We start from the raw sequence: 11,765 nt of genomic DNA, 5'->3' as shown, positions 1-11,765 counted from the left end.
GCAGTGCCCTTCTTTGGGTGTAGGGACTGATCAGAGCCTGAAGGTACGGAGGTGCCGTTCCCCTCACAGCTCCGTAGGCAAGCACCATGGTCTTGTAGCAGATGCGAGCTTCAACTGGAAGCCAGTGGAGTGTGCGGAGGAGCGGGGTGACGTGAGAGAACTTGGGAAGGTTGAACACCAGACGGGCAGCGGCGTTCTGGATGAGTTGTAGGGGTTTAATGGCACAGGCAGGGAGCCCCGACAGCAGCGAGTTGCAGTAATCCAGACGGGAGATGACATGTGCCTGGATTAGAACCTGCGCCGCTTCCTGTGTAAGGCAGGGTCGTACTCTGCGAATGTTGTAGAGGATGAACCTACAGGATGGGGTCACCGCCTTGATGTTAGCGGAGAACGACAGGGTGTTGTCCAGGGTCACGCCAAGGCTCTTAGCACTCTGGGAGGAGGACACAATGGAGTTGTCAACCGTGATGGCGAGATCATGGAACGGGCAGCCCTTCCCCGGGAGGAAGAGCAGCTCCGTCTTGCCGAGGTTCAGCTTGAGGTGGTGATCTGTCATCCACACTGATATGTCTGCCAGACATGCAGAGATGCGATTCGCCACCTGGTTATCAGAAGGGGGAAAGGAGAAGATTAATTGTGTGTCGTCTGCGTAGCAATGATAGGAGAGACCATGTGAGGATATGACAGAGCCAAGTGACTTGGTGTATAGCGAGAATAGGAGAGGGCCTAGAACTGAGCCCTGGGGGACACCAGTGGTGTGCGCACGTGGTGCGGAGACGGATTCTCGCCACGCCACCTGGTAGGAGCGACCTGTTAGGTAGGACGCAATCCAAGAGTGAGCCGCGCCGGAGATGCCCAACTCGGAGAGGGTGGAGAGGAGTATCTGATGGTTCACAGTATCAAAGGCAGCAGATAGGTCTAGAAGGATGAGAGCAGAGGAGAGAGAGTTAGCTTTAGCAGTGCGGAGAGCCTCTGTGACACAGAGAAGAGCAGTCTCAGTTGAATGACCAGTCTTGAAACCTGACTGATTTGGATTGAGAAGGTCATTCTGAGAGAGATAGCAAGAGAGCTGGCCAAGGATGGCACGCTCAAGAGTTTTGGAGAGAAAAGAAAGAAGGGATACTGGTCTGTAGTTGTTGACATCGGAGGGATCGAGTGTAGGTTTTTTGAGAAGGGGTGCAACTCTCGCTCTCTTGAAGACGGAAGGGACATAGCCAGCGGTCAAGGATGAGTTGATGAGCGAGGTGAGAAAGTCTCCGGAAATGGTCTGGAGAAGAGAGGAGGGGATAGGGTCAAGCGGGCAGGTTGTTGGGCGGCCGGCCGTCACAAGTCGCAAGATTTCATCTGGCGAGAGAGGGGAGAAAGAGGTCAAAGCATAGGGTAGGGCAATGTGAGCAGGACCAGTGGTGTCGTTTGACTTAACCTGTTGAGGACAGACGTTCCGCTAGCGCATTCCTTCTCAAATAGTGGGGCGCGCCCCCCTGGGGGGGCTCAGAGCGATGCCAGGGGGGGCGCGTGACCCAGGGGAACATGCTTTTTCTTGCCGCGGGGAGTAGTTTTTTTTTTTTAACCGAACAAGAGCACACAGCACAGAGCAGGAGATATGAAGTGCAGATAACAAACCCTTAAGAGACACCATGGAAAAATATTTAACAGGGATGAAAAGAAAGGCGGAGAGAGACTGAGATAATGAGACAAACGTAAGTCTCCCGAAAGCTAAGACGAGCGTATGTAGCGCTTGGCTTCACTGTGACTACGGTGGGAGACGAGGAAAGACCGGTATGTTTACTGTGTCTAAAAATGTTGGCAGCGGACAGCATGAAGCCAAATAAATTAAGGCGTCACTTAAAGACATTACACCCCAATCACGCTGATAAGCCGCTTGAGTTTTTTCAGCGAAAACGTGTTGAATATTGTCAACAATTGTCCCGCTTTGTGAATGCTACTTCAGTAAACCAGCGAGCACTGTTAGCATCATATAAGGTGGCGTACCAAATTGCTCAGTGCAAAAATCCCCACTCCATAGCAGAGGAGCTGATACTGCCTGCAGCATTAGACATGGTCTCTGTCATGCTGGATGACGCAGGTGCTGCAAAAATAAAAACTATCCCTCTGTCCAATGATGATCACATTGCTAACGATCTTAAAGAACAGCTGGTAGATAAACTCAAAGACAAAAGTTTTGCCTTACAGTTCGATGAAGCAACTGACAGCAACAAAGACTGTTTGTTTATCGCTTATGTACGTTTTGACATGACAAACTCCCTGTGTGAGGATCTACTTTTTTTGTAAATATGTCAGAGACAGAGCCACAGCTGAAGAGCTATTCAAAATGCTGGACTGCTTCCTGACTGAGAATGGGCTAAAGTGGGAGAACTGCATTGGTGTTTGCAGTGATGGTGCACAGACCATGGCAGGGATGAGAAAAGGACTTCGGGCACTCATCAAGAAGGCCTCACCTAATGCTCAGTGGACACACTGTGTTATACACAGAGAAGCACTGGCATCAAGGCACCTTTCCTCTGAATTAAGTGAGGTTATGACTGACATTGTAGGTGTAGTCAATTTTATAAAGACCAGACCACTAAAAACAAGAGTCTTCTCTGCTATTTGTGAGGAGATGGGAGCTGAACATCAAGCTGTGCTGTTTCACAGTGAAGCAAGGTGGCTGTCACGAGGAAAAATCTTGTCCCGAGTTTTTGAGCTCAGAGAGCAGATTAGAATGTTATTGGAGCAGGAGCACAAGTATGACATCACAGAAAAATTTAGTGATGAGAACTTCCTGGCAAAACTGGCCTACCTGAGTGACATATTTGGAAAGCTAAATGAACTAAATCTACAGCTTCAAGGGAAAGATAAACACCTCCCTCAGGTCACAGACAAGATCAGCTCTTTCACTCGAAAGCTTGCAATGTGGGGCAGGCGACTTGATGAAGGAAATACTGATTCATTCGAGAACCTGCATGAATTTGTTGACACTACTGACTATGATGCCACCTCAGTGATTCCATATATTAAGGAGCATATTTCATCACTGATGGGATTCTTTAAAAAGTACTTCCCTGAAAACAGTTCCCAATATGACTGGGTGAGAGATCCTTTTAATGCACCAGCTCCAACTGGTTTCAGCTCTGCAGAGGAGGACCAGTTCATTGATATGACGTCTGACTCCAAATTCAGACTGAGGTTCACATCACAGACACTGAGTGAATTCTGGCTGAGTGTAGAGAGGCAGTATCCACTCTTAGGGCAGAGGGCCATGGGCATTCTTCTTCCTTTTGCAACATCTTATCTTTGTGAGACTGGCTTCTCTGCTGTTGCTGCACTGAAGACCAAGTACAGGTCCCAGCTAAACATTGAGCAGGAGCTGAGAGTTGCAGTATCATGCTTCAAACCCCGCTTCGAAAAGCTATGCTCTGCAAAATGTGCTCATTCTAGCCATTAATCCTGACTTCCTCATTTTGATTTAAAAAAAATCAGCACAAATTGTTTTATTCATTTTTGTTTTATAGGTCAAAATGTTTCATATATTGTGCTCCCGGGTTAATGTTGCTGATCAATTTGAATTTATTATTATTTATTGATTATATTTAATTTAATTTTTCAGTATCAAATGGTCAAAAAATGTTTACAGTTTAAATAAGGGTTGAATTTTTTTTTAAATTTCAGGCAAATTGATGCACAATAAAGTTATTCTTTGTTGTAAGTTGATCTATATTTCTTTCTTTTTTCTTTTTCTTTAATGTTAATACAGATACAATGTCATGCAGAGGTGTACTTATAACAATTTTATAGACAAATGATACTATTTACAGTCGCGGCGGAGAGTTGGGGGGGCGCGAAATGTTTACTTCTTCCTGGGGGGGGGGGGGGGGGGCGTAACCGAAAATAATTGAGAAGCACTGCGCTAGCGGAACCCTGTTCCGCTTGCGGAACCCCTAGCCAACAGCCAATGGCATCGCACGGCGCGAAATACAAAACCAACTAAAATACCAAAATTCAATTTTCTCAAACAATCAACTATTTTACACCATTTTAAAGATAAGACTCTCGTTAATCTAACCACATTGTCCGATTTCAAAAAGGCTTTACAGCGAAAGCAAAACATTAGATTATGTTAGGAGAGTACATAGACACAAATAATCACACAGCCATTTTCCAAGCAAGCGTATACGTCACATAAACCCAAACCACAGCTAAATGCAGCACTAACCTTTGATGATCTTCATCAGATGACACTCCTAGGACATTATGTTATACAATACATGCATGTTTTGTTCAATCAAGTTCATATTTATATCAAAAAACAGCTTTTTACATTAGCATGTGATGTTCAGAACTAGCATATCCACCGAACACTTCCGGTGAATTTACTAAATTACTCATGATAAACGTTGACAAAATACATAATAATTATTTTAAGAATTATAGATACAGAACTCCTTTATGCAATCGCTATGTCCGATTTTAAAATAGCTTTTCGGCAAAAGCACATTTTGCAATATTCTGAGTACATAGCTCGGCCATCACGGCTAGCTATTTTGACATCCGCCAACTTCGGGGTCACCTAAACTCAGAATTACTATTAGAAAAATTGGATTACCTTTGCTGTTCTTCGTCAGAATGCACTCCCAGGACTTCTACTTCAACAACAAATGTTGTTTTGGTTCCAAATAATCCATAGTTATATCCAAATACCTCCATTTTGTTTGTGCGTTCAGGTCACTATCCGAAGGGTAACGTGCGAGCTCATTTTTTGACAAAAAATGTCAAAATATTCCATTACCGTACTTAGAAGCATGTCAAATGCTGTTTAAAATCAATTTTTATGCTATTTTTCTCGTAAAATAGCGATAATATTCCAACCGGGCAACGTTGTATTCATTCAAAGAGAGAAAGAAAAACATGGCGAGTTCTCGTGACCGCGCATCTCCAGTCTCACTGTCCCCAGGCTGACCACTTACAAACTCTGCCCCTATACTTTGCCCAGAGATAGCAGACACCCCATTCCACTTTCTGGTGGCCTTAGAGAGCCAATGGAAGCCTTAGAAAGTGTCACGTTACAGCACAGATGCTGTAATTTTGATAGAGATGTAACAGAGGGACAACAAATTGTCAGACAGGGCACCTCCTGCATGGAATCTTCTCAGGTTTTGGCCTGCCATATGAGTTCTGTTATACTCACAGACACCATTCAAACAGTTTTAGAAACTTTAGAATGTTTTCTATCCGAATCTACTAATTATATGCATATTCTAGTTTCTGGGCAGGAGTAGTAACCAGATTAAATCGGGTATGTTTTTTATCTGGCCGTGAAAATACTGCCTGCTATTCCAAAGAAGTTAACAAACGAAGATCGGATGTCGTCAACCTTCTTTTCAAAATGGTTGACGAAGTCATCCGCAGAGAGGGAGGAGGGGGGGAGGGGGAGGGGGATTCAGGAGGGAGGAGAAGGTGGCAAAGAGCTTCCTAGGGTTAGAGGCAGATGCTTGGAATTTAGAGTGGTAGAAAGTGGCTTTAGCAGCAGAAACAGAGGAAGAAAATGTAGTTAGGAGGGAGTGAAAAGATGCCAGGTTCACAGGGAGGCTAGTTTTCCTCCATTTCCGCTCGGCTGCCCGGAGCTCTGTTCTGTGAGCTCGCAATGAGTCGTCAAGCCACAGAGCAGGAGGGGAGGACCGAGCCGGCCAGGAGGATAGGGGACATAGAGAGTCAAAGGATGCAGAAAGGGAGAAGAGGAGGGTTGAGGAAGCAGAATCAGGAGATTGGTTGGAGAAGGATTGAGCAGAGGGAAGAGATGATAGGATGGAAGAGGAGAGAGTAGCAGGAGAGAGAGAGCGAAGGTTGCGACGGCACAATACCATCTGAGTAGGGGCAGAGTGAGTAGTGTTGGAGGAGAGCGAGAGGGAAAAAGACACAAGGTAGTGGTCAGAGACTTGGAGGGGAGATGCAGTGAGATTAGTAGAAGAACAGCATCTAGTAAAGATAAGGTCAAGCGTATTGCCTGCCTTGTGAGTAGGGGGGGACGGTGAGAGGGTGAGGTCAAAAGGAGGAACTTATCAAGGCGTCAAGCTCATTGATGAACTCTCCAAGGGAACCTGGAGGGCAATAAATGATAAGGATGTTAAGCTTGAATGGGCTGAAATGGGCTGGTGACTGTGACAGCATGGAATTCAAAGGAGGAGATAGACAGATGGGTCAGGGGAGAAAGAGAGAATGTCCACTTGGGAGAGATGAGGATTCCAGTGCCACCACCCCGCTGACCAGATGCTCTCGGGGTGTGCGAGAACACGTGGTCAGACGAGGAGAGAGCAGTAGGAGTAGCAGTGTTTTCTGTGGTAATCCATGTTTCTGTCAGCGCCAAGAAGTTGAGGGACTGGAGGGTAGCATAGGCTGAGATGAACTCTGCCTTGTTGGCCGCAGACCGGCAGTTCCAGAGGCTGCCGGAGACCTGGAACTCCACGTGGGTCGTGCGCGCTGGGACCACCACGTTAGAGTGACAGCGGCCTCGCGGTGTGAAGCGTTTGTGTGGCCTGTGCAGAGAGGAGAGAACAGGGATAGACAGACACATAGTTGACAGGCTACAGGAGAGGCTACGCTAATGCAAAGGAGATTGGAATGAAAATTAACTAAACAACTGGGGAAGCGAGAAAGCAGGGCCTTCCTCACTAACCATTCACTGAAACACTCAAATATAACTTTTCAATTTACAATTACAATTACAATTTAGTCATTTAGCAGATGCTCTTATCCAGAGCGACTTACAGTAGTGAATGTATACATTTCATACAATTTCATACATTTTTTTTTCTGTGCTGGCCCCCCGTGGGAATCGAACCCACAACCCTGGTGTTGCAAACACCATGCTCTACCAACTGAGCTACAGGGAAGTTTTCCAACTTCCTCTTTAGGAATTATAATTGATGCAAACTACAGTGGTTCAATGTTTCCAGGAATAGGCTCAAACTTAGTTTATTCAGCTAGATAACTTGGTACAGTATTCTTCCGTGAAACCCACCCAGTGCACCGTATCCCATGACGCCGTACCTAACTAGCATGCTAGCATCCAATAACACACGGTTAGCACCAGTACTTGGTTACAACAAACTACCAATGGATCATTCGTGTCCGTGTCTAGTTCCTTTCATAATGCAGAAGTAATTAAACGTTGGCTAGCTAACACAAAGTCAGTCCTGCTAGCTACACAAGTGGACTACACATCTCGAAAGTTCAGAAAGTTAAGCTTACGTTGCAAAAATCTTATTGACTAAAAATGATACAGTACTGTTAGCTGGTAGAGTTGGCTAGCTAGCAATGGCTGCGTTTACCTTCATCTTTGATACAAAGACAACTATGTAGCTAGCTAACATTACACTAATCAAATAGTTCCGTTGTAATGTATTTAGTTTCTACAGTACTGCTAGTTGGTAAAGTTGGCTAGCTAGCAGTGTTGTGGTGTTGACGCCGTTTGGAAAACGTCACATAATTGGCATATATATTACTCTTACAGAATTTCCATGTGGGCGGATATTGGAAATTTAATCAAAGCCTACTAGATGATAAAATGTTTAGAACTGGGACAGAAGACTTTGTAACTGACTTTTTCAGACATAACATAGGTACAGCAGATCCCCTATTTGATGGGACACTTTTAAGTGTGCCTTTAGAGGCCATTCAATTCAGTACTCATCTATAAAACAAAAGCAATTTAGATCAAAAGAGTCCATACTAATAAAGGAAATTGAAGGACTAACAGTACAGATAGACAGCAATAAAAACTGTACCATAGAGGCACAGAATAAGCTAGAGGAAAAACAAAAAGAAATGGAGGAACTTATTCAAGAAAGATCCAGTGTTATATATTATAAAAATAAAGCGAACTGGTTGGAATATGGGGAAAAATGCACCAAATTATTTTTTAATCTTCAATATAGCAATGCTACCAAAAAAATGTATTAACACTTGTTACAAATGATGGAGTCACGCATGATTCACCGAATGATATTTTGAAAGAGGAAGTAAAGTACTTTAAGAATATGTTTTCATTTCAGTCTCCTCCATTTCCACTAACTGAAACTAATTGTATGGATTTTTTCCCTAATAATAATGTAAAATTAATATCTGTACAGAAAGACTCATGGGAAGGCCAAATTACAGAGGAGGAACTTCTTGATGCAATTAAAGCCTTTAAGTCTGGGAAAACTCCAGGGCTGGATGGCATATCAGTGGAAGTATACAAAACGTTTTTTTGATATACTCAGAGAACCATTATTATCATGTTTTAACCACTCCTATATAAATGGTAGATTATCAGACACGCAACAAGAAGGTCTGATATTATTATTACTGAAACAGGACCCAAATGGTATATATAAATATCCAGTCCATTAAAAAAAATTGAAGACCTCTTACACTTCAGTGTTGTGATGCAAAAACCCTAGCAAAATGCTTGGGACATAGAATTAAAAAAGTTTGGTCAGATATTATTCATCCTAATCAGACAGGTTTTCTACATGGACGATACATCCAATAAGACAAGTACTGGAAACAATAGAATACTATGAAATATCGGGGACACCAGGCCTGGTTTTCATAGCTGATTTGAAAAGGCCTTTGATAAAGTACGACTGGAGTTTATATATAAATGCCTAGAATATTTTAATTTTGCGGAATCTCTTATTAAATGGGTTAAAATTATGTATAGTAACACTGGGTGTAAAATAGTAAATAATGGCTACATCTCAGAAAGTTTTAAACTATCTAGAGGAGTAAAACAAGGTTGTCCACTATCGCCATATCTATTTATTATTGCCATCGAAATGTTAGCTGTTAAAATTAGATCCAACAATAATATTAAGGGATTAGAAATCCGTGGCTTAAAAATGAAGGTGTCATTGTACGCTGATGATTCATGTTCTTTTATAACCACAATTAGAATCTCTCCATGGCCTCATAGAGGATCTAGATACTTTTGCTATCCCCTCTGGATTAAAACCAAATTATGATAAATGTACTATATCACATATTGGATCACTAAAAAATGCTAATTTACATTACCATGTAGTTTACCAATTAAATGGTCTGACGGAGATGTGGACATACTCGGTATATAAATCCCAAAAGAAATGATCTCACTCCAATACATTTTTATAGAAAGTTAGCAAAAATAGATAAGATCTTGTAACCATGGAAAGTTAGCAAAAATAGATAAGACCTTGTAACCTGTCTATTTGTGGAAAAATCGCCCTGATTAACTCTTTAGTCATATCACAGTTTACCTACTTGCTTATGGTTTTGCCTACACCTAGTGACCTGCTTTTTAAATTATATTAACAAAAAATATTCAATTTTATTTGGAACGGCAAGCCAGACAAAATGTATATTGTTTATATAACGAATATGAATTTGGAGGGCAGAAATTATTAAATATTAAAGCATTAGACCTCTCACTAAAGGCATCAGTCATACAAAAGTTATACTTAAATCCAAACTGGTTCTCTAGTAAATTGGTAAGAATGTCTCATCCTATGTTCAAGAAGGGCCTTTTTCCCTTTATTTAGATTACACCTGCTCACTTTCGGTTGTTTGAAAAGGAAATCATCTCCAAAATAGTCTTAGAAAGTTGGTTGCAATTTCAGTTTAATCCACCTGAAAAGACAGAACAAATAATACAACAAATGTTGTGGTTAAACTCAAATATACTAATTGATTAAAAAAAACGTATTTTTCGAAGAAATGTTTAAAAAAGGTATAATTTTAGTGAATGATATTATAAATAGGACTGGTGGAGTTATGTCACACATGCAGCTAACACAGACATATGGAAATGTCTGCTCTACCCAAAATTACAACTAATTAATTGCAGCATTACCACAAAAATGGAAGAACATACATGGTTAAAGAAAAGTGTGATAAATAAAAACATATACACATTTCATTTAAGGACCAAAAAACTGACAGCTGTGCCATATAAATTGCAAAATAGTTGGGAAGAGATTTTCGATGTACCCATTCCATGGCACATGGTTTATGAATTGATATGCAAAACAACGCCGGATTCAAAACTTCAAATTTTTTCCATTTAAATTACTAAACAAAATTCTTGCAATCAATAGAATGTTATATATATGGGGGATACAATCTTCCCAGCTCTGCAGATTCTGCTGTGAGGAGGCAGAGTCATTAGATCATTTATTTTGGTATTGTCCATATGTAGCTCGTTTTTGGTCACAGGTCCAGGAATGGCTGAAGAATTGCAACATTTGCCTAGAACTAACGCCGCAGATAGCAATACTGGGCGATTTGAATAATATAATAATTATTTTAGCAAAAATGTTTATTTTTAATTTACAATCTGTGGAAGCTATGAGAATAGAAAGGTTCAATACTTTTGTGAAGCATCACTGCACATTTGAAAAATATATGGCAAATAGAAATCCAAAATGGATGATGTTGAGAGATAGATGGGAGGGGTTGAATGGAGCTGAAGGGTGGGACTAATAAGATAACCAATGGAAAACATACGGGGTCTGTAAAATGTATATAGGTTCAGAACCTTTGTGAAATTGCACAGTTACAAATAGAAATCTAACTGGATGGACATCAGAAATAGAGGAAGGACTAAAAACAAACAAAACATAACTATTGTAAAATAGATTGTGTCTGTAAAATGTGTAAGATATATAAACTGAAGGTAGAAGCCTAAGTGTTTATTGGTTTACTCCAATCGGGGGAAGGGTGGTAGGGTTTGCGGGGAATAATAAAAGGTATATTCTAAAAAAAAGTATGTATGTCTATATAGGTATGCGTATGTATATACAGTGAGGGAAAAAAGTATTTGATCCCCTGTTGATTTTGTACCTTTGCCCACTGATAAAGAAATGATCAGTCTATAATTTTAATGGTAGGTGTATTTGAATAGTGAGAGACAGAATAACAACAAAAAAGTCCAGAAAAACGAATGTCAAAAATGTTATAAAATGATTTGCAGGGGATTTTCTCTTTAGAGAAACAAAGCAAATCCACACACAGGCCCTATGGTGATGTGATGGGAGCGGATTATGACTCAATCTATACGGATGGACAGACAGCCAGAAAGACAAACACCTGATAAGTAACTCTGTCTGACAGAGGACTGGTTTTATGGGGGTAAAGGCCTACTACATTCATGGCAAATTAACTAAAAATAAGAGTATATTCCCTTCCAATAACGTGCAACTCCTCAGAGCCTGTACACAGTCAAACTGCGGTCAGCTTTGTATTTCCTTACTAATATCAGCAATAGCATTCAATATTTCACGTATTAAGCTCTGAGTCACCGGGCATATTGGTGGACAATTAGGGTCCCTAACAAGCAGATACGGGTGATCTGGGATTTAATCACGGATAAGCATTTTTCCTCTTTCCATCTCTCGCTCTCATTTTCTCTATGAAAGAAAAATAACAAGATAACAAATAATATGTCAAGCAGGAAACCGAATAGGGGTGTGGAGATATGTCGCGCTGAGCGGCTCCCTCATTTACCACAAATATAATTAATTTAAGGACTTCCTTACTGAAGCTCATTCCATTAAAAAATATAAATAACATGTTGTAACAGGTTGTGACTTAATTTAATATCCTGCATCCTTCATCGCACAAATTCAACATACGTTAAACGGTGTTGATATAAAAGCGCTACGGAGAAAGGGATACTTAGTCAGCTGCACAACTGAATGTATTAGCCGAAATGTGTCTTCCGCATTTAACCCAACGCCTCTGAATCAGAG

Source organism: Salmo trutta, chromosome 17 (assembly GCF_901001165.1).
Source record: "Salmo trutta chromosome 17, fSalTru1.1, whole genome shotgun sequence".
NCBI classification, from domain to species: Eukaryota; Metazoa; Chordata; class Actinopteri; order Salmoniformes; family Salmonidae; genus Salmo; species Salmo trutta.
This window is presented reverse-complemented; position numbering follows the sequence as displayed.